We start from the raw sequence: 21983 nt of genomic DNA on the forward strand, positions 1-21983 counted from the left end.
AACTAATCGATTGAGTATGCTATTGAATATAGCAGTTGGAATAATGCATCGACTTTATGTATTGATGGTTTATGTATATGATCTATGTTTATATACATTGTGTGTGTATGGGAGGAGATAGGGGATGCACTTCACGGTTTAGGGGAAGATAAGGGATGGACCTCTAAACCGGATTTTGTGTGACATTGATACAGCACTATAATGTGTATCAAGTGTTGATTATGGAAGTGTTTGAATTGATTTGATATAGCACTAAAATGTATATCGTTATCAATTGTAAAGTATAGAAGTGATTCTATGTTATGTTGATACAGCACCGAAATGTGTATCTTTCGAAAAGTATGGAAATGGTTTATGTGTTATTGATACAGCATTAAAATGTGTATCCCTCAGAAATTTGGAAAGTGTTTTAAAGATGAGTCTAAATCTCATTAAGTTATTTGGCTAGGTGTTGAGCCTTGTTTTCAAACTCAAAGTTGGAAAAGACATGAGAAATGAAATGTAGCATGGACTTAATGTCATGAAATTGAAATGTGATATATGTGGATGTACCTGTGTTGACCATCTATCAACTGCTAATCTTTTAGTCATTGTTCATGGCTGGTTTAGTGTATTTCTACTGGGCTGTGGCTCACCCTTTATGGGACATCATTTTCAGGTACAGGTAGCATGCCACCTCCAAGGACATAGCTTGGGAGTCTAGAGGCAGACAGACTACTTGTTAATTGCTTTCTTTTGATGTATTACATGTAAATTCAAGCCAAGGGCTTAATATGTATTGAGTTAGCACTTTTTTTGTAACCAAGTGTTAACTTGGAAAGCTGTAAGCCCGTAGGGCATTTGCTTTTGTTGTTAACATGTAATACTTTTGTAAGAACTATTCAGATTAATGGAAAGTTAGTTGGTTTCTTTGTATCAATGCATGTCTAGTTGATGGGTTTTAATGTCATTATTTTAAGGGCGTTACAACTTGGTATCAGAGCGTACCGGGTTCGAATACTTTGGGTACGTGGGAAGTGATTAGTATCACAATGGGTTTGTCTCGCTTGTTAGAGACCTATATGTGACATTATGTGTTTATTTGATAACATGTTTATGTGACTACTTAGGTATGGGATTTAGTTTCTAGGATGTTGATTGGATCCTTGGGTTTCTGTGAGTCCTGTTGGAAAAGCACTTGATCAATGCTGTTTCTAACTGGAACTCTAGTAACGCCTCGGGACTATCATTATCCGGAAATGAAATTCGTAAGTGCTTATGTATTTATGTGCTTACGTGGAGTGAATTATAGTTGTCCATGTATTAGGACGCGAGTGTGTAGTTTTGGCATACGTTTGAATGTGCTGACGTTCTTCGTTACCTTTATTAGGATGTCAGGATGAGGACGTGGTAGGTGTGGCACACGTGGTAGGCAGGAGATGCCTTTACCGGATGATATTCCGGCACAGTAGGAGGGGTTGGCTAGGCCAATGTGGCCAAGCCAGCAAGTTAGGAGGCTATGGGCGCTTTAGCCTGAGGGATAGCTGATATTTTGAGGGAGTCTGTAGGTATTTTCCGAGCTGAGAATCCGGTTCAAGCTCCAGTTCAGGCCCAGGTTGTTGAGGCAGGGCCTTCCTTCTTGAAAAGGGAGTTCTTCCAATCTAACCCGGACGAGTTTATTGGGAATCCGAATGAGCCACTGAAGACTGACGAGTGGTTAGAGCAAATGAGTAAGACGTTCGAGATGCTTGGCATCGAGGACGGAGCGTTGAAAGTGACCTTGGCATCCTTCCAGCTTAAAAGGGGTGCGGGTCAGTGGTGGAAATACATGAAGGGCCGTATTGCTGGCATGTGGGAGGCTTTTGTGGAGGCTTTTCAGAAGAAGTATTTGTCTCCAGCAGTCAGGGAGAAGCTGAGAGACCAGTTCTGTCAGCTTTTGCAGTTGAGTTCTTTAGTAGCCGAGTATGAGGCTGCTTTCACTAGCTTGTCCAGGTTCGCACCTGAACTTGTGGCGTCCGAGGAACGCCGTTGTGTTGAGTTCGAGAAGAGGTTGAGGCGCGGCCTCAAGATGAGGGTTGGGTTGGAGGTTCGATGATCCGAGATAATGGGCGCTTGGTTGATGCTGCAACCCATATGGAGATCATGATGCAGGAAAAGGAGGGACAGAGAGGCTCCAAGAGGAGCCAAGATGGTCAGGGTGATGGCAGGAGACAGAGGGGTGCTAACCCTCAACAGTCTCAGGGTGGTGTTGCTAGGTCGACCTTTCCAGTGCCGAGTGTAGGCTCGGGGAGGGGTAATCAGGGGGAGTTCACCTGTTACAAGTGTGGTCAGTTGGGCCACAAGGCTTCAGTTTGCCCACAGAGGGGAGGAGGTCAGAGAGCTGCTTCATCTTCAGCTAGACCGCAGGGCCAGAGTCAGGGCAAGGGCCATCCCTTGTCTTGTTATCAGTGTGGTCAGCCTAGGCACCTGAAGAGGTTTTGCCCACAGTTGAGTGCCACTTCGGGCGCATCTAGTTCTAGGCAGACGCAGGGTTTTCAGCTAGCTCAGTCTGTGCAGGCCTCGAGGGCCAATCCGGGAGCTTCGTCGTCCCAGTCAGTGCAGCAGTCGTTTGCTCCGAGGGGTGAGCAGTTGGATCAGGGGCCTACAGGGCGCATGTATGCAGTTACCGTGCAGGACCTAGCACCGGCTCCATCAGTAGTGAGAGGTACCTTTCTGTTTTGCAACTCGGTTGCTAGTGTATTGATTGATACGGGTGCATCTCATTCTTTTGTATCTGCTGCCTTTGCATCTGTTTTGGACTTGGAGTTGACACAGTTAGCATCTCCTATATGTGTAGTATCGCCTGTTGGTGGTGAGTTGATCTTGAAACAAGGTGTTAGAGGTTGTGATATAGAGGTCGCCGACCATAGGCTTCCTTTTCCTTTTGTTGTCATGCCCATGAAGGGTTTTCATGTTATTTTCGGTATGGACTGGCTATCGTCATACCGAGCTGTCATTGATTGTTACCGCCAGAGGGTCACTGTTTGTACCTTGAGCGGGGAGTGTTTCCATTTCTTGGGGGATCGGGTTGGTAGTGTATTGCCACCGTTGTATGATCCGCGAGGGCGGACTGAGCTTAGTGGTCTACTTGCTAGCTTTTTGAGTGGTGAGTGTGATGAGACCCAGATTGTATTGCCGAGGGTGGTTTATGAGTATTCGGATGTTTTTTCCGAGGATCTTGTTAGTTTGCCACCTCGCCGAGAGATAGAGTTCTCTATTGATTTAGTGCCTGGCACAACGCCGATTTTTATGGCACCTTATCGTTTTGCCCCAGCTGAGTTAAGTGAGTTGAAGATTCAGCTCCAGGAATTGCTAGATAAGGGTTTTGTTCGCCCTAGTGTTTCGCCGTGGGGAGCACCGACCGTCTTTGCTAAGAAGAAAGATGGTGCCTTGAGATTGTGTATAGACTACCGGAAGTTAAATCGGGCTACAGTCAAGAATAAGTACCCTATGCCCCGTATAGATGATCTGTTTGACCAGTTGAAGGGTTCCCGCTGTTTCTCTAAGATAGACTTGAGATCGGGTTACCACCAGTTGAGGATCAGGGAGGAGGATATTCCTAAGACGGCATTCCGTACGCGGTATGGCCATTATGAGTTTCTGGTGATGCCATTCGGGCTTACCAATGCACCGGCAGTCTTTATGGACTTGATGAACCGGATCTTCAGGGAATTCTTGGATCAATTTGTAGTCGTTTTCGTGGACGACATTCTTATCTATTCGCCTTTTGAGGAGGAGAACGAGGAACACTTGAGAGTGGTGCTTGAGTTGCTTAGAACCCATAGGCTGTATGCCAAGTTTGGGAAGTGTGAGTTCTGGCTAGGAGAGGTTAAATTCTTAGGCCATGTGGTATCCAGGGAAGGGGTGTCTGTTGATACATCCAAGGTAGAGGCAGTGCAAGATTGGGCACAGCCTAAGAGTGTTTTTGAGATTCGCAGTTTTCTGGGATTAGCTGGGTATTACCGCCGGTTTGTGAAGGATTTCTCCAGGTTAGCTTCGGCGTTGACTAGGCTGACTAGGAAGGGAGTCAAATTTGTATGGAGTGACACTTGTGAAAAGTCGTTCCAAGAGTTGAAAGTTAGGTTGACCACCGCTCCGGTTTTGATTATTCCGGAGAGAGGGTTGGGTTATGCAGTTTATTGTGATGCCTCACGAGAGGGTTTGGGTTGTGTGTTGATGCAAGAGGCGAAAGTGGTAGCTTATGGCTCATGTCAGTTGAAAATACACGAGAAGAATTACCCTGCACACGACCTAGAGTTAGCAGCAGTGATCTTTGCCTTGAAGATTTGGAGGCATTACCTTTATGGTGAGAGGTTCGAGGTGTTCTCGGACCACAAGAGTTTGAAGTATCTGTTTACACAGAGAGACTTGAATTTGAGGCAAAGGAGATGGATGGAGTTCATTGAGGACTATGATTTTGAGTTGCACTATCACCCGGGAAAGGCCAATGTTGTGGCCGATGCCCTTAGTAGGAAATCCATTAGTGATGTAGCTTGTATAGCCATCCGGGAATGGGAGATGCTGGGTGCACTTGGCGAGTTCGATTTGCTACTGGGCGAATCTGTTGAGGCTGCGGCCTTGTTTTCTGTTGTTGCACAGCCTACACTTGTGACCCGAGTATTAGAGGCACATAGAGGTGACCTTGAGGTAGAGTCCTTCCGAGAGAAGATCTCCAGTGGGAAAGTTGAGAAGGGTTTGACGGTGTATCCCGACCAGAGTGTGAGATACCGAGACCGTTTGTTTGTGCCGGAGTCTTGCCGAGAGGAAGTACTCCGAGAGTTTCATCATTCACGCCTTGCGGTGCATCCGGGAGGCACTAAGATGTATCAGGATTTGGGTCGCCAGTTTTGGTGGCAGGGTATGAAAAGAGATGTGGCTGTTTTCGTATCGAAGTGCCTTACTTGCCAGCAAGTGAAGGCCGAGCATTAGAGGCCAGCGGGTTTGTTACAACCCTTGCCTATTGCCGAGTGGAAGTGGGAGCATGTCATTATGGACTTCGTTGTAGGTCTTCCGAGGACTCAGCGGGGTAGTGATGCCATTTGGGTGGCTGTAGACCGGTTGACTAAGTCGGCGCATTTCATTCCTATGCGCGTGAGAGATGCGATAGATCATCTCGCCGACTTGTATATTTGGGACATAGTGAGATTGCACGGGGTCCCAGTGACGATCGTCTCAGATAGAGATCCTCGTTTTACTGCTAGGTTGTGGCAGAGTTTGCAAAGTGCATTGGGTACTAAGTTGACCTTTAGTACGGCTTATCATCCTCAGACTGACGGGCAGTCCGAGCGTACTATTTAGATCCTTGAGGATATGCTTCAAGGTTGTGTCCTTGACTTTAGTGGGACGTAGGGAGGCACTTGCCCTTGGTGGAGTTTGCCTACAACAACAGTTTTCAGTCTAGCATCGGTATGGCACCGTTTGAGGCCTTGTATGGCCGACCGTGTAGGTCTCCAGTGTGTTGGGCCGAGGTGGGTGATGCACCTTTGTTGGGTCCAGAGTTGGTTAGGGAGACGACGGAGAAAGTTGAACTTATCCGTAGGAGGCTTGTTACAGCCTAGAGTCACCAAAAGAGTTATGCCGACCGTAGGAGGAGGCCTTTGGCGTTTGAGGTAGGTGATTATGTCTTCTTGAAAATATCACCTAGACGAGGTTTGATGAGGTTTGGGAAGAGTGGGAAGTTATCCCCTCGGTTTATCGGTCCCTTTGAGATCCTTGAGAGGATTGAAGAGGTCGCTTATCGTTTAGCTTTACCATCGCAGTTGTCCGGAGTGCATGACGTGTTTCATGTGAGTATGCTTCGGAAGTATGAGCCGGATCCGTCCCATATGTTAGATTGGACCAACTTGGAGGTAGATGAGGATGCCTTGTATGAGGAGAGACCAATTTGGGTCTTGGATAGACGGGATCAAGTCTTGCGAGGCAAGACCATTCCCTTGGTAAAAGTCTTGTGGAAACATCACGGAGTTGAGGAAGCCACTTGGGAACGTGAGTTGGAGGTCCAAGAGAGATATCCGGATCTATTTATGGATATTTAAGCATGTATTGTATATTTTGTTGTATTGTTGAACCTTAAGAGTATTGAGTATATCTTAGGTTGTAAAACATGGTTTATGTTTTGATTTAATGGAAGTATTTTGAAACTTGCCTCAAAATGGAAGTTTAATGTAACATTGCATATGTTGGATGTATTGTGGAAATGGAAATATATCATGAATACTGAATATGATATAGAATTGTGGAATGTAGTATTGAAATTTGTGAAATTTCAGGGAATGCATAACTATAATGCATGTTGTGGAAAATGTTATAAACTGCCTCTTGAAAAGAGATGAGATGACCGGTAATGGGTCGAGTTGTTAAAATTCGCATTGTGATAATGTTAGGAATTGAGAAAATCTTGTTTTTGAAAAACTTGTATTTAATTTCGGGGATGAAATTCTGTAAGGGGAGGAGGTTATAGCGATCCCGGTTGTCCCTTTACTATTCTGTTGTATTCCGGACTCGGTTCCGTAGAGTTGGTAGTTGTATCTATCTTATTGTCGTCCTTAAATTCCATTTGTTTGAGTTTTAGGATGTGTTGGGCTTGTTTTGAACAGGTAACTTGAACCTTGGTCTGAAATCTTGTTGCCAGGTTTTTGGTCGTTCTACTCGAGCGGAGGTTGCACACTCCCAGTTTTTCGTGTCCCTGCAAAACTTCTGCAGGTGTGATTTTTACGCTCGAGCGGGTTTCTTTACGCTAGAGCGGTCGCGCTCGAGCGGGTAGTACTTTTTGGTGTAAGTTCTGGGAGGGGAAAATCTACGCTCGAGCGGACTGGTTTTCGCGCTCGAGCGGATGTACTTTATTCTTGTGTCTTGGCGCTCGAGCGGGCCTTCTTGCGCTCGAGCGTACCTAGTTTTTTGTTATTGACGCTCGAGCGTTGTGTTCTCCGCTTGAGCGGGAATGCTGTATATCAGTCGACAGCTGGGCATTTTAAAATCACTTTTTTACATTCCCTCTCTCTCTCTTACTTTCTAAAAAGTTGTTTTGAGAGCTCCTCTCTCTAGAAACTCCCTTCTCTCTAGGGTTTGATCTAGTTAGAGTGTCTCACTATCCTCCGGCCTTTGTAAAAAGTGTGTGGATCGTCGAGGGCTCCATTTGATCCGTGGATCCTTGAGTTTGGAGCATTTTGGTTTTCTTCAACTTCCTTATTTGAGCTCTAACTTCGAGGTAGGGATATCCTACTCCTTCACATGAGTTTTGTCTTTGAATTTTAGCACTTTGATGAGTTGGGGGTTGTTGGGTAATTTTGAGAAAGCTTGGGCCTTTGTGTAATTTTACCAAAGTTGGGGTTTTGTTTATATAAACTTATATGCATGTTTGGCATAGAGAAATGAGATCAATATTGAATTATTGGTAAAAATGGAACCTTAGGGTTGTGATGTTAATTATGGGAAATGCCCTAATTACATTGATAAATTAATTGGTATAATTAATTTGAAGAAAAGAAGAATTAAATTGAGAATGTTGGAATTGGATGTGTATGGGATTAAAAGGTGTAGTTTGATTCGTTCATCGCTCACCTAGTTGAAATGTTGACTATATATCCATATGGTGCATTTATTTTCAGTATAGAAATAACTGCTTTGGGCTATCGGTGGAGGATAGTCTTGATTGTTGTAGACAATGCATGATGATTAGGCAAACTAAAACTAATCGATTGAATATGCTATTGAATATAGCAGTTGGAATAATACATCAACTTTATGTATTGATGGTTTATGTATATGATCTATGTTTATATACATTGTGTGTGTAGGAGGAGATAGGGGATGCACTCCACGGTTTAGGGGAAGATAGGGGATGGACCTCTAAACCGGATTTTGTGTGACATTGATACAGCACTATAATGTGTATCAAGTGTTGATTATGGAAGTATTTGAATTGATTTGATATAGCACTAAAATGTATATCGTTATCAATTGTAAAGTATAGAAGTGATTCTATGTTATGTTGATACAGCACCGAAATGTGTATCTTTCGAAAAGTGTGGAAATGGTTTATGTGTTATTGATACAGCATTAAAATGTGTATCCCTCAGAAATTTGGAAAGTGTTTTAAAGATGAGACTAAATCTCATTAAGTTATTTGGCTAGGTGTTGAGCCTTGTTTTCAAACTCAAAGTTGGAAAAGACATGAGAAATGAAATGTAGCATGGACTTAATGTCATGAAATTGAAATGTGATATATGTGGATGTACCTGTGTTGACCATCTATCAACTACTAATCTTTTAGTCATTGTTCATGGCTGGTTTAGTATATTTCTACTGGGTTGTAGCTCACCCTTTATGGGATATCATTTTCAGGTACAGGTAGCATGCCACCTCCAAGGACATAGCTTGGGAGGCTAGAGGCAGACAGACTGCTTGTTAATTGCTTTTTTTTGATGTATTACATGTAAATTCAAGCCAAGGGCTTAATATGTATTGAGTTAGCACTCTTTTTGTAACCAAGTGTTAACTTGGAAAGCTGTAAGCCCATAGGGCATTTGCTTTTGTTGTTAACATGTAATACTTTTGTAAGAACTATTCAGATTAATGGAAAGTTAGTTGGTTTCTTTGTATCAATGCATGTCTAAGTTGATCGGTTTTAATGTCATTATTTTAAGGGCGTTACAGTTTCCACAAAACCAATTCCATTCCTTTGTTTTACAAAACTAATTCCATTGATAATAAAGCCATAACTCACATTCGTCCACTACATTCATTTCAAAACCATTCCAAAGCCAAAGTTAACCCCTTAGGCATTAACACCTTCACCCAACTCACATTAACAATAGAGATTTACAACATAGGTTAACTACCCTCCATTTTAATTTACCGAATCAAAATATAATTTAGGGCTTTTTCTTCTATCAACTACAACATGCTAATTTACACTCCAATTAGCCCCAAACAACCATCAATGATAAAATAACTATTTTCACACAACCAACCCTAGGTTCCTTCTCATGATTTCAAACAAATCCAACATGGATATGATTTTCATGCAATACAAAACTACCACATGTCTATCTATAGACGAAGTATTGAAAAAGAACAAGGAAATCCCTACCTCAAATGTAGAACCCAAGGAGAAGAAGAGCAAAACTCGGAAATGCTCCAAATCCTAAATTTCTTCGATCAAAACGAAGCCCTCAACGATCAACACACTTCTTACAAAGGCCCAAGGTGAGGAAAAAACTCCTACTAGATCAAACCCTAGAGAGAAGTTATGTTTTAGAGTGAGGAGCTCTCAAAAATCGATTTTGGGAAAGTAAGAGAGAGAAAGGAAAAGTGAAAAGTGATTCAAAAAGTGATTTCACGGACTGATATAAAACATGTCCGCTCGAGCGTACAACACCCCGCTCGAGAGTCCAAAGATCCGCTCGAGCGCCGGGTATTGCTCTGCTGTCAGGTATGGAAGCAGCTACCTACTTTTGAGTCTACTAATTGTGGTGTTGCTACTATTTTTGTTCCAGATTCTGTTTGGAAGCAGCTAGCTGCAAGTTTTTGTGATTGTTAAACAGGATAGATGTCTTAACTGATTTGCTGGTTTGATATGCTAAGCTGTGGGTAGATCTTGTTGTGCTTTTGTTGTTGACGTGTTTTCTTCGGTCTCTTTGGTCAAATTTTGCCTCAGCTTTGGTGTGGCCTTGTCTGGTTGCTGAGGCCAGTGACAGATTCGGGTTGCTGATTTTGGTGGATCTTTGTTTTCCTATCCATATGTGCTGATTCTGCTAATTCTGCTTCTGCTACCTTTTGCTTCTTGGCTGCTTAGGTTGTGGTCACCCTCCCAGAATTTTCTGCAGACGACCAAAATGCTGAGAGAAGAAAATTCACGCTCGAGCGTCCAAACTACCGCTTGAGCGGAGAGGCAACAACAAAAGCCCGCTCGAGCATCAAAGCGCCGCTCGAGCAGAGAGACCAAAACCTGGGCACAAATTCTAAATTTTAAAGCACAACCAACTTATTCCCAACTTGCCCAACACAACCCAAAACTCTAAAACAAAGAGTAAGGGATAGAAATGAGGATAAGACAACAACAAATCTACGGAACCGAGTTCGGATTACAGTTAAACAACAACAGGGAATACCGGGATCGCTATATTACCAATAGAAGCAATTTCAAGTTGAGGCATGAGTTATAGATATAAAAGGTAAATTCATGACTTAATTTGTTTTATACTTATAGAAGTTAAGTTGGAATTTTCATTTACTTAGATTTCAAATTCATGATTAATGATTAATTTCAAGTTTTTATTTAAATTCAAATTCATGACTTAATTTCAAGTTTTTATTTACTTATAGAAGTTGTGTTAATGATTAATATTTGAATTTTTTTTCCAATTAATTGGCTTTGAATTTCATTACTTAATTATTTAGATTTGTAATATCATCCAGTTCAATTTTTGATTAATCTGATTAACAAAAGTATTCTTATTTACATAGAATCCTCTAATTGGTTGTTTAGAATTTCATCATTATTAGTTGGTTTAACAGAGAAGCCTTCTATTTGTTAGCTTGCTTTCAATTTGATTTCCAAATTCTATTTTTTTCATAGTGTAATGATTTAACTATGTTCATTGTGGAATATAATCTCTATTTGTTCTTGGTATTATTGATTGATAGGTTATTGATATTGACATAAAACAGTGCATCTTTAGCATAAATTTTATATTATTAGTTTGGCATCTGCATATGTGTGTGGTTTTGATTGATTGCTTGAAATAGATGGTTTGATTCTTGATCAAAAGAAACTAACAAAATGCGTAGGAAAACATAGTACAATAGCTCATATCTTTGTCAGATTGATTCAATTTAGTTAAATTAATAGTATTGGGTAATAGTAAAATGAATATATACTGTCTTTTGAGTATAAATAGGACAGTTTCATGATTTCATTGTAAATTTTATCATTTTTATTTGAATAATCAAATGAAATTGGGAAGTTTGAACTAAAAAGTTTTGTGGATGGGGCTGTTTTGTTGGGTATTGCTCATTTGGGACATTTAATTTTGTTTTTGCATGTAACCTTTGTTATTTAGTGATTTTAAATAGAGTTTCAATAGAGTTGTTAATAGTTATTGATTCACTTCCTCCCTCTCTCAACTAAATCTCAATTTGCTTTTTAATTTTTATACTGGTTTGGTTTTGGATTTAGATTGTGTGGAATTCAAAATATAAAATTTTTATTTTTTTAAGTTGAATTGAAGGTGTGAGATGTTGTGGTCATGACTGAAATTTGGTTTTGGAGTACTTGTCACCATTGACTGAATTTCATCATAACTTTTCTAGCATTTTCTACTACTTATTTGGTTTCATTTGTGAGTTTTTGATTATATCACGTTTTTGATACAAGCATGATTATGCTAATTACATTTTTTTTTTTTACTTAAACACAAAATCATATTTGAACTATTATTTTTTCCCAAGTGGATTTGGCATAACTGGTAGTTTTGCCCTCTTTCCTAAATTGTGGAATTTAAGTTTTTATCATTAAGTTGATCGTTAAATTGTAATTTGTGAGCTTTATCATTTCTTCTTCCAAAATTTTCTTTGTTAACATCTAGGCGATGACACTGGATGTTCAGTTCAAATATCAGTTTAGTTTTTAATTTGTAGTTCCTAATGTGCCATTATGGAGTAACAAGAAAATTTCAGAAAAATTATGGAGTAACAACCATTTGGGTGCTTTTTGAATGGCTAAGCTCTCTCTCCCTCTCTCTTACTCTCTCCCTCTCTCTCTCTCCCACTTAGTCTTTCCTCTTTGCCGGTATGTAAGCACTACTTCCTCAAATGGCTCTTCTTAAAATACTACTCTCCACTCTTTAAAATTTTTTCTGATTTTTTTTTCCCTTTCCCTCTTCTATTGTTCATTTTCATCACTTGAATTACAGGCTGTTAGGTGATGAAATATGTAACGCCCTGAAAATAATAACATTAATCCCATCAATTTAGACATGCATTGATATAAAAGATAAACATCATTCTATTCATCAGAGTAATTCTTTACAAAGCATTACATGCTAACAACAAAAGCAAATGCCCTACGGGTTTACAGTTTTCCAAGTTAACACATGGTTACAAAGATGAGAGTACTAACTCAAATATACATTAAGCCCTTGGCTTGAAATTACATGTAATAAAACAAAAGATAACACAACCACAAACATCTGCCTGCCTCTAGCCTCTCAAGCTATGGCCTTGGATGTAGCAACCCTCACCTTACTCTTGTCATACCTGCATACATTCATGCATGATCTTGTCTTGTTATGTTGTTTTGCAAGTTTTGCCTTGCCTTGTTTTGTTTAAGTATTGCTTGCATGATTTTGTTCCTTGCTTGGTGTGTAGCCGAGGTCATCTTGAGCTTAGTTCACCTCTGAACCTTTGTATTTAGAACTGTTTTGGAACCGCATGGTCGACCCCCATCTTTACCCCGGGCTTGTTGCTGAGATGTTTTGCACTTAGTGATCCTTGTCCTTGGGCAGGTATGACCTAGACCGAGGTGTGGCATATCTGGGCTGAGGTGTGGCACAGCTTAGTCAAGTGTCGTCCTCCCTAGCCGATGTCTTTGTTACCCTGTTGCCGAAGCTTTGACTTTAGCCGATGTCAGTACTTGTCGGTGTGTCTTGCCTTAGCTTGCTGCATACGCTTTGTCATAGAGTTGTCTTATGAATCAGTCACCCTTTGAGTTGAACCAACCCGGAGGCGCCACGTGTCCGAGCTGAAGGTTAAGTCAGCTGGCAGGCCTGTGAGCATATCATTCTTTTGTATCATTTTGTTGCAAGTTTTGTTCTTGAAGAGAGAGAACCTCTAGAAGAGGGAGAAGGAGTTTTAGAGTGAGAGAGTAGATTTTCGAGTTGACCTTTGGAGTTGAGCCGTTAGATTCGAGCTTTGGGGTCCTTGATCTTTGCTTTGAGCCCACACCCGAGGAGATCTATGTGAGTGGTATTTTTAATAAAGCTATGTTATACTGTTTTGATAAATCTTGCTTTGCTTTGTTTTAACGAAAGTATTTGTTAAGCATGAATGAATAGCTCTGTTTTGATGTATCAAGTATAAGCTTTGTTTTGATGTCATCCTTGAAAAGTCCCTTGTGCTGGAGGACTCTAAACTTTCGCAGCACTAAGTATAAAAGGATACGGTCCTTTCTTGGAAAGACTATCGTGTTAAAGCGGGCTACGGGCCTAAGTAACACAAGACTATCGTGTTAAAGCGGGCTACGGGCCTAAGTAACACAAGTCTATCGTGTTGAAGCGGGCTACGGGCCTAAGTAACACAAGACCATCGTGTTAAAAAGAGCTACGGGCTTAAGTAACACAAGTCCCTTGTGCTGGAGGACTATAAACTTTCGCAGTACCTTCGACTAATCGATTACGGATCGTGCAGTCTTTGTTTTGCCACTGACGGTTTACCGCGTGGATTTGTTTGTTCGGAAAGCTTGATTTGTGTTTTGCCGATGCCAGTAAGCATCCCTTGAGACTTATAAGACTTGACAGATGAATACGGTTCATCTCTTGCTTTGATAAAGTTTTGATGTGTTTTGCTCTGAAAGGATCTCGGCTAATATTCGTATGGTCTTGGCATGTTTTGTTTGGAAAAGACTTCGGCTATATTCATGCAAAACCTTTATTACTAGTACTATTCACTGAGTATCCAAGCTCACCCTCTCTATATATATGTAGGTGATGAGCAGGACGGCGGCGACGCCTAGAAGTGTTTTGCCAAGCTTGTTTTGGATTCTTGTCATGTCGGCTTGACTTGTTCTATGTCGAAAAATTTGTATTTACGTCGACAAATCTTGAAGATTATGCTTCTTTGGCTTGTAATCATTGTATTTGCACACGTCGGCTCTAGAAGCCTTTTGATCAAGATTCTGATATGTATTTCGTTTATTATCAACCGAATGAGAAACTATGTCATGTATGTCATTACATTTGATCTATGCACAGCTCTTATGGACCACTTGTATTTTGATTTATCGCTTCTGTATCTGTGAGCCCCCTATACTATACTCTGATTGTGTTAAACTTTTGAAAGTTGGCCTTCGGTAATCTCGGATTGCTGGCCATCACGGCACCAAACTACTAGGGGCGGTTTGGGGTCGTGACATTGGAGGTGGCATGCTTCCTGTACCTAAAAATGGTGTCCCATATAGGGTGAGCCATAGCCCAGTAGAAATACACTAAACCAACTATAAGCAATGACTAAAAGATTAGCAGTTGATAGATGGTCAACACTTGTACACTCGTTTACCTCACATTACTGTTCCATGACATTCGTGTCCGTGTTACAATTCACTTTCCATTTCTTATTTAACTTAGAGTTTGAAAACAAGGCTCAGTGCCCTGGCCAAATCATTTGATGAGATCATAATTCCCCACTAGAACACTTTCAAAATTCATGATGGATATACATGTTGGCGTCATATCTAAGTCAAACAAAACATTTCCATATTTCTCAACAATATACATTTTAGTGCTATATCAAATCAAACAAACAATTCCATATTTCACGAATGATAATGATATACAATTTAGTGTTATATCAAGTCAAAACAAACACTTCCATAAGTCTCAAATAATACACATTGTAGTACTGTATTAATGAAATAAAAACACTTGTAATTCGCAGCCTGATACACATTGTAGTGCTGTATCACTGTCACAAGATTCGGTTTAGAGGTTCAGCCCCATTCTTCTAATAAATCGTGGAGTACAGCCCCTTTCTCCTCCCACACAATACAATGTATATAAACAATTATCATATACAAATTCAACCTATCAATACAACATTTTGATGTATTAAACCAATTGCCATGTTCATTAGCATACTCAATGGATTAGCTTTAGTTTGCCTAATCATCACACATTGCCTACAACAATCCAGACTATCCTCCACCGATAGTCCAATACAGCTATTTCTAAATAGGAAAAAAATGCACCAATTTGATATATTATCAACAGGTTAACTAGGTGAGCGATAAGTGAGTCCAACTACACCCTTTAACCCCATATCTTTCTAATCTGAATATTTCCTATTCAATTTCTCAATTCCTTAAATTTCTTGTACAAATTAATTTATCAATGTAATTAGGACTTTACCCATAATCTACATAACAACACTAAGGTTCCATTTTCTTCAATAGTTCAACATTAGCCTCATTTCTCTTTATCAAACATGCATATAGGTTTACATATAACAAACCCCCATCTTTTGTAAAATTACACAACGACCCAAACTTTCTCAAAAATACCCAACAACCCCCAACATATCAAAATGCTAAAATTCAAAGACAAAACTCATAAGGAGGAGTAGGATGTCCCTACCTCAAATTCGGAGCTCAAAGGGAGAAGATGACGAAACCCAAAGTGCTCCAAAACTCAATATGCTCAGATCAAAACGTAGCCCTCGACGATCAACACAACTTTTGTAAAAGCCAAAGGTGAGAAAATCACTCATACTAAATCAATACTTAGAGAGAAGTTGAGTTTTAGTGAGAGAAGCTCTCAAATGGCTTTTTCGGAAAAGTAAGAGGAAAAGGATGTTGAAATGTGATTCAAAAATGCACAGCTGCCAACTGATATACGCATGATCCGCCCGAGCGGAGAATAGAATGCTCGAGCGTCAAGCACAAAAACTAGACTCGCTCGAGCGCAAGAAGGCCCGCTCGAGCGCCAGGACACAAGAACAAAATACATCTGCTCGAGCGTGAAAACCAGTTCGCTCGAGCGTAGATTACCCCCTCTCAGAACTTTCGCAGACAATGAACACCCCGCTCGAGTGCCAACAGACCCGCTCGAGCGTGACCTGCTCGAGCGTAAGTAAACCCGCTCGAGCGTGAAAAACACATCTGTAGAAGTTTTGCAGAGGCACAGATACTGGAAGTGTGAAAACTCCGCTCGAGCGTGATATGGTCCGCTCAAGCGTACAACTAAAAAAAAAAACCAACTCCGTTCGAGCGTAAGGGTACCTGCTCGAGCGTACCACCAAAACTCTGGGCAACAAGGAAAGGGACTAAGGCTCAACCAGCCTGTTCGAAACACGCCCAACACATCCTAAAACTCAGACATACAGAATCTAAAGGATGATAACAAGACTTACAACCACCAACTCCACGGAACCTATGACCGGAACACTGTACAAAAAGGGAACAAACCCGGGATCGCTATAAAATATACAAGTGGGTGACATGGATTGCACAACTGGGAGACAACGCGTATCTAACGTAAAAAGCCTTTTCTTTTTATTGTCATTCCTTCTTTAAATACTATAAATGCATACACATATGTATCCGTATAATGTAATGGATAGAATGAATTTATTTAACGTGAATAGATCAAATGGTTCCATTTGAAAGATATTTGTTTATGAGATTGTAATTCCCTTTGAAAGATCAATTGGATTTGCAAATGGATCTTTTGATCTTTTTAATGCATCATGCATTTATGGTGGTGTGCTATTGGCAATAAGAAATAATTAGATCTAAAATGCATATAGAGATGTTGAATCAAGTTTAAAGTGGGACTACACTTGAGGCTATACATATAGAATGCATGATTATTTATGTTTTGGTTTCAAATTAATTCATGAACTATATGTATTAAGTAAATCTCTTCTGATTTCATATTGTAATTACAAAGTAAAAGGACACAGGAATTAAAAATGGTTGTAATTGTCTATATGTGTATACTGAAAGTTTCGTATACACTGTGAAACGGAGTTTAACCTTGAATATGAAGAATTATTAATGGATCCTACAATGTGGTGAATTTTTACCAGTATGGAAGCGCTATATTAGTTTGTCTTAACTTTTATTTTTCATTGGTCAAAATGTATTAACTTGAATGTCATTTTTTTTTTTTTTTAAACTTAGAGTGCCGTAGGCACGGGTCATCCACTAGTATATATACATCCATATTAGAATCATATGTATAGATATACATATACATCCATAATCATATATAAAAATAAAAAGATTAATTTAACTCCTATCTATATTGGTTAAATTTGAAACATTAGTTAAAAAATCAAAAACTAATACAAAAAATAACCCATTCTTTTCTCAACCCACAAAAAATAAACCCATTCAACACAAAAAACATGCCCTAAGAGGCGGAGGAAGGTATGTTTATTTTCTTCTTCCAATTTTCCAATTTTTTTTCAAAAAAAAAAAAAAAAAGCAGTAGAAACCCACTTCAGGTATTGTTTCATTGGCACAGGTTTTGTTCTTAGACATGGCTTCTCAAGATATATATATATATATACATACTGAAATCATACATAAATAGGGGGTTTAGGGTTTGGAATCATATATATACAGGGGGTTTGGAATCATATATATATATAGATATATACATCCATATATATATATATATATATATACATACATATTGGAATCATTCGGTCTCCAAATCTCTGAATCATATATAATCATATATAAAATTATGTATATAATCACATTCACATTCATTCGGGTCATCCACACACATTTATCATATATAATAGTTTAATTCGTATACATGATTTGCATTTGAGGCAACCACACACATTTGAGGCACACAATATTGAAGTTTATAATTCACAAAAACCCCTAATGCATCACATAACCAATACAAAGAGCTCCACTTTTGATTGAATCCAGAAACCAAAAATTATTCACAGAAAATGCTAATGAAACAAATATATGGAATTGAGATAAGATATGCATATATGTAACTGAATGAAATCGAAAGGGCTTGAGAAGACAAACCATTGTTCTGTTAGTGAGATCGAGTGGAGGACAGTCCAGAGAGATCGAAACCATTGTTCTGTTTGCATGGGTCATCCACACACATTTATCATATATAATCATATATAAAATTATGTATATAATACACACAAATGCATATACATACATACATTCGGTCTCCGAATCTCTGAATCTCCCATCTCTGAATCATATATATAGTGGCTTCATTCGGTCGGAAGAGAGAAGATGACGATTAGGATAGCGGAGAGAGGGAAGAGACTAATAGGGGGCTTCGGGTTCGGTCGCCGGCAAGGGTCGGGCTCCGACTGGGTAGCACGTCTAAATTAGTCTAATGGAGGGAGAGAGAGAGAGAGAGAGAGAGAGAGAGAGAAGGGGGGTCTGATTTCAAAATTTGAAATCAGAAACTAGAAACAAAGAGATGAGAGTGTGAGAGAGAGAGAGGGTGTGGGTTGAAAATGGAGAGTATGCCCATGGATTAAGTTCAATCCAATGGTTCATATTTTGACAAAGGGACAGAAGTCCATCAAGGAAAAAAAACTGAGCTGTTTTGTTAAATATATATATATATATATATATCATATAAAATCATTATATGATAATTCAACTATACCATATTATATTTAATTTTTTTAATATATTTTATATAATTTCTATTTCTACATATTTTTTATTTTCCAAATGAATATAAAAGAAAATTAAATAGTTAGAATTACTTTTAATTTTATATTACTAATTTTTCTTCTAATTTAATTATTATTTTTAATATTAAAATGAGTATGTATTTTACTATTTTATAATTTAACATATATCATATAAAATTATTTTATAATAATTATATTTTTATAATACGATAGAACTGAAATTATTAAAATACACAAATAATTTAATTAAATTTACTATATATATAACTATTCAAGTAACAATTTATAGAACAATAGCATTAATATTATCAAAATAAATAATTAAAACCATACTTTTTAAATTAAAATTAAAATTATTCTTTTATAATACACATTGTACTATCAAATATTATTTTAAAAAAATAACACGTGCATTGCAGTGAAGAACTGCTAACATTTTAATTAAAACAGTCACTTTCAAAATAAATCTTAAAAACGTGACACCGACTGAAAACCATCTCCACGACCCATTCAAAAATAAGTTTATTCCCACACTTTGATAAACTTTCAAAGTTCACATACTTCGAACTCCCACAGATCACGTTTGTTTAGATGGATTGATTTATATTGGTTGAAGATCATGAGAAAAGATTAAAAAAAAAAAAGTACAATTAATTTTGTAATTTAACCAATTAAGTTCAAATCTCTCACTATTCCCATTTTGCATCCCACCCTCATGAAATTCAATAATATCCCTATATAGGAAGTGTAAGATCATGTTTTTTTTAATTTTTATTTTTAAAGTTAGATTAAACATATATTCCATAGCTTAAACATCAATGTATATCATTCGCATAATACTATACGGCAATGATTCAGAACACTAATTTTGATCCTCTAATAGAACACTAAAGACATGATAAGAGAAAAAAAAAGAAACGAAAAAATCAAGATCAAAACATTACATCAAAGTGGTGGGATGACAGCCAAGCTTTAGAGCTCAAAACATTTTTCAATAATATAACAGTAAAAATTCATTAGAATCACAGTAGGTAGGTATACATATTCCAAATCCCAACTACAGTATTATACAATGTTATGTTCATGAAAACAAAGTTTCTAGATTTGAAAACAAAACTCTGATGATTTTAGATACCAGAAACCCAATTTCCTTGGAATTTTGCTTAATTGGGCAAGCAGGTTAACTTTTTCTACTGGATTATTATTGGGTTAGGGCTTTAAATAACCCACACCCAAAGTTCAAAGCCTGAGTTTTTTTCTCTGATCATGAAATGGAAGGAAAATGAACACTTTTTTTCCTGTTGGAGAGAGAGAGAGAGAGAGAGAGATTACCTGAAAGTGACTGCTACTGGTCTTCTTCTTCTTCGCTGATCGCAGTGACTACTTTAGCTTTTCTTGTTTTTCTTCTCCATTATTGCTCATAGATACGCCTAGGGCTTTTTGTTAGAACAAATTTGGATATATTTACTTTTTAATTAAAATTGCACTTTAATGTTTATTATTTTGATCTAAAAAATATTAACCTTAAACTTTTAGTCAACTTTTTATTTAATTATGGGAAATTTTTTTTTAAGATTCCTGATGTTAAAATTTTTTAGGATAAATGATATGTAATATTTTTCATGATAGTTGGGTTCCTCACATTTTTTTAAAGAAATTTCGATTTAAATTTTTTTTCTAATTTTCTCTATATTTTCAAATTTTCTTTGTGTTTTGAAATTTTTCTGATTTATTCACAAATTTATCTGATTTACTCACAATTTTCACTGTATTTTGATCAATCTTCTCTGACTTATTCACAATTTTCTATGTTTTGACCAAATAGAAATATATATAGAGAGACCGTCACAGTCCTAAAATCATCGACTCTCTACACAGCTTCCATGACTACAATTACAGGAGTGTCACCACCTCTTCAATCAAACGTTCATTTCTCTCCATTTTCATCACCTTCACATGTTTCTCTCTTCAACCCCATTTTCACTGCACCTAGAATCCAAACCCAACCCTACCTTAACCACCACCACTCTATTCTCTTCAACCATTTTCAAATCTGCCATAGTGTCATCGTCAAAACTCTCCGGCAGCGGATATCGATCTCTTATCGTTCGCATAGCAAAAGACAAATTTGAGCAAAAGAAGCCTCACGTAAACATCAGAACAATCGGCCATGTCGATCACGAGAAGACCACTCCCACCGTTGCCATAACCATGGCGTTGGCTTCCATGGGAAACAATGCTCCCAAGAAGTATGATGAAATCGACGCCGTGCGAGGAGAAGCGAGCAAGAAGAATCACGATCAATACCGCGATGATCGAGTATGAGACAAACAATCGGCATTACGCTCACATCAATTGCCTTGGCCTCGCTAACTATGTCAAGAACATGATCACCGATACTGCCCAAATGTTAGACAATCATGGGTGAGAGACATGAGAGGGGAGAGGGAGGAGAGATGAGAGAGTGGGTGTGATATACGAGTGAGGGACCTTAGGCTACGCACACACAAAACAAAAAATAAAAAAAATAAAAAAATTGTGAATCTCTAAAAGTTAAAAAGAAATTTTAAATTAAAGCAAAGTATCATGTATACTGCCCATGTGACTAGCATGTGTTCATGTTTAATTTAAATGAAAATATAAAATTAAAATTTAAGATATTATTATTTAAATTAAAATAATAATAATAATAATAATAATAATAATAAAAGTGAAATTTACAACAGCGAGGAGCAAAAATTATATAGTCTATCTCCAAACACCACAAAATAGCCAAATAAGTAATAATTTTGCAATTTTCTCAAATTACATGCCGTGGATATTGGCGCTGTTTGGGAAGTGGCTAGAGAGGCTATTATAGCCTAAAATGAAAATTTAGCCAAAAAACCCACGGTTGCAAGCTTTTTCAAAAAAAAAAAAAAAAAAAAAAAAAAAAAAAAAAAAAAAAAAAAGCTGCACAGCCGGCAAGCTGCAGAAATTGTTCCATCAGTGCATAAATTACAATTTTACCCCTTGATAGCAATTTAAAAAAATATATTTTTAGAAACAAATTTGTCATTCTAATTTCAAACATCATTTCAACACATTTTTCAATACAACAATTCAAATAAAATCCATCTCGTCTTCCCAAATACAAAAACCAAAATAGCCAAAAAGCCAAATAGCCTACTAAAATAGTCACTTCCCAAACGAGACCATTATGTTCCAAGAAAATAATATAGTTGGGGGCAAAAAACAGTTTAGATCACTTTAGGGTTGTCTGTTTTCAATTTCGGATTATTATTATTTTTTATTTAACTTGGATGTACTCCACCCTCTAGCATTTCGTGTCAAAAATGGGGAAAAAGTTTAAATGAATTATATGCCCACGAATCTATCATGAATCTAAAAGAAAATCAAGGCCTTTTCATACAAAAGAGATGAGAATAGTTTCTCTCTAGTCTGGATATAAACAAGTGAATCTAGTCTGAATTTATAAATTATGCCGCATCAGTATTTTTTTTAAGAGTCCTGCTCAAGCTTACATATTATGCCATGTGAAAGAATATTGAGAG

At 38.1% G+C, this 21983-nt stretch overlaps 1 long non-coding RNA gene across 1 annotated transcript in view; it reads right to left on the bottom strand.

The window, feature by feature from the left end:
- The window catches only part of LOC114265841 (uncharacterized), a 92454-nt gene extending 72581 nt beyond the window's left edge, over nt 1-19873 (bottom strand). Inside the window, exon 1 of the long non-coding RNA XR_014330961.1 lies at nt 19762-19873. This is a non-coding gene — a long non-coding RNA (uncharacterized LOC114265841). The remainder of the gene's footprint in view (nt 1-19761) is intronic.
- Between the last annotated feature and the right edge of the window lie 2110 nt (nt 19874-21983).

The sequence above is a fragment of the Camellia sinensis genome, chromosome 5, assembly GCF_055761805.1.
Source record: "Camellia sinensis isolate YWXY chromosome 5, ASM5576180v1, whole genome shotgun sequence".
Classification (NCBI taxonomy): Eukaryota; Viridiplantae; Streptophyta; class Magnoliopsida; order Ericales; family Theaceae; genus Camellia; species Camellia sinensis.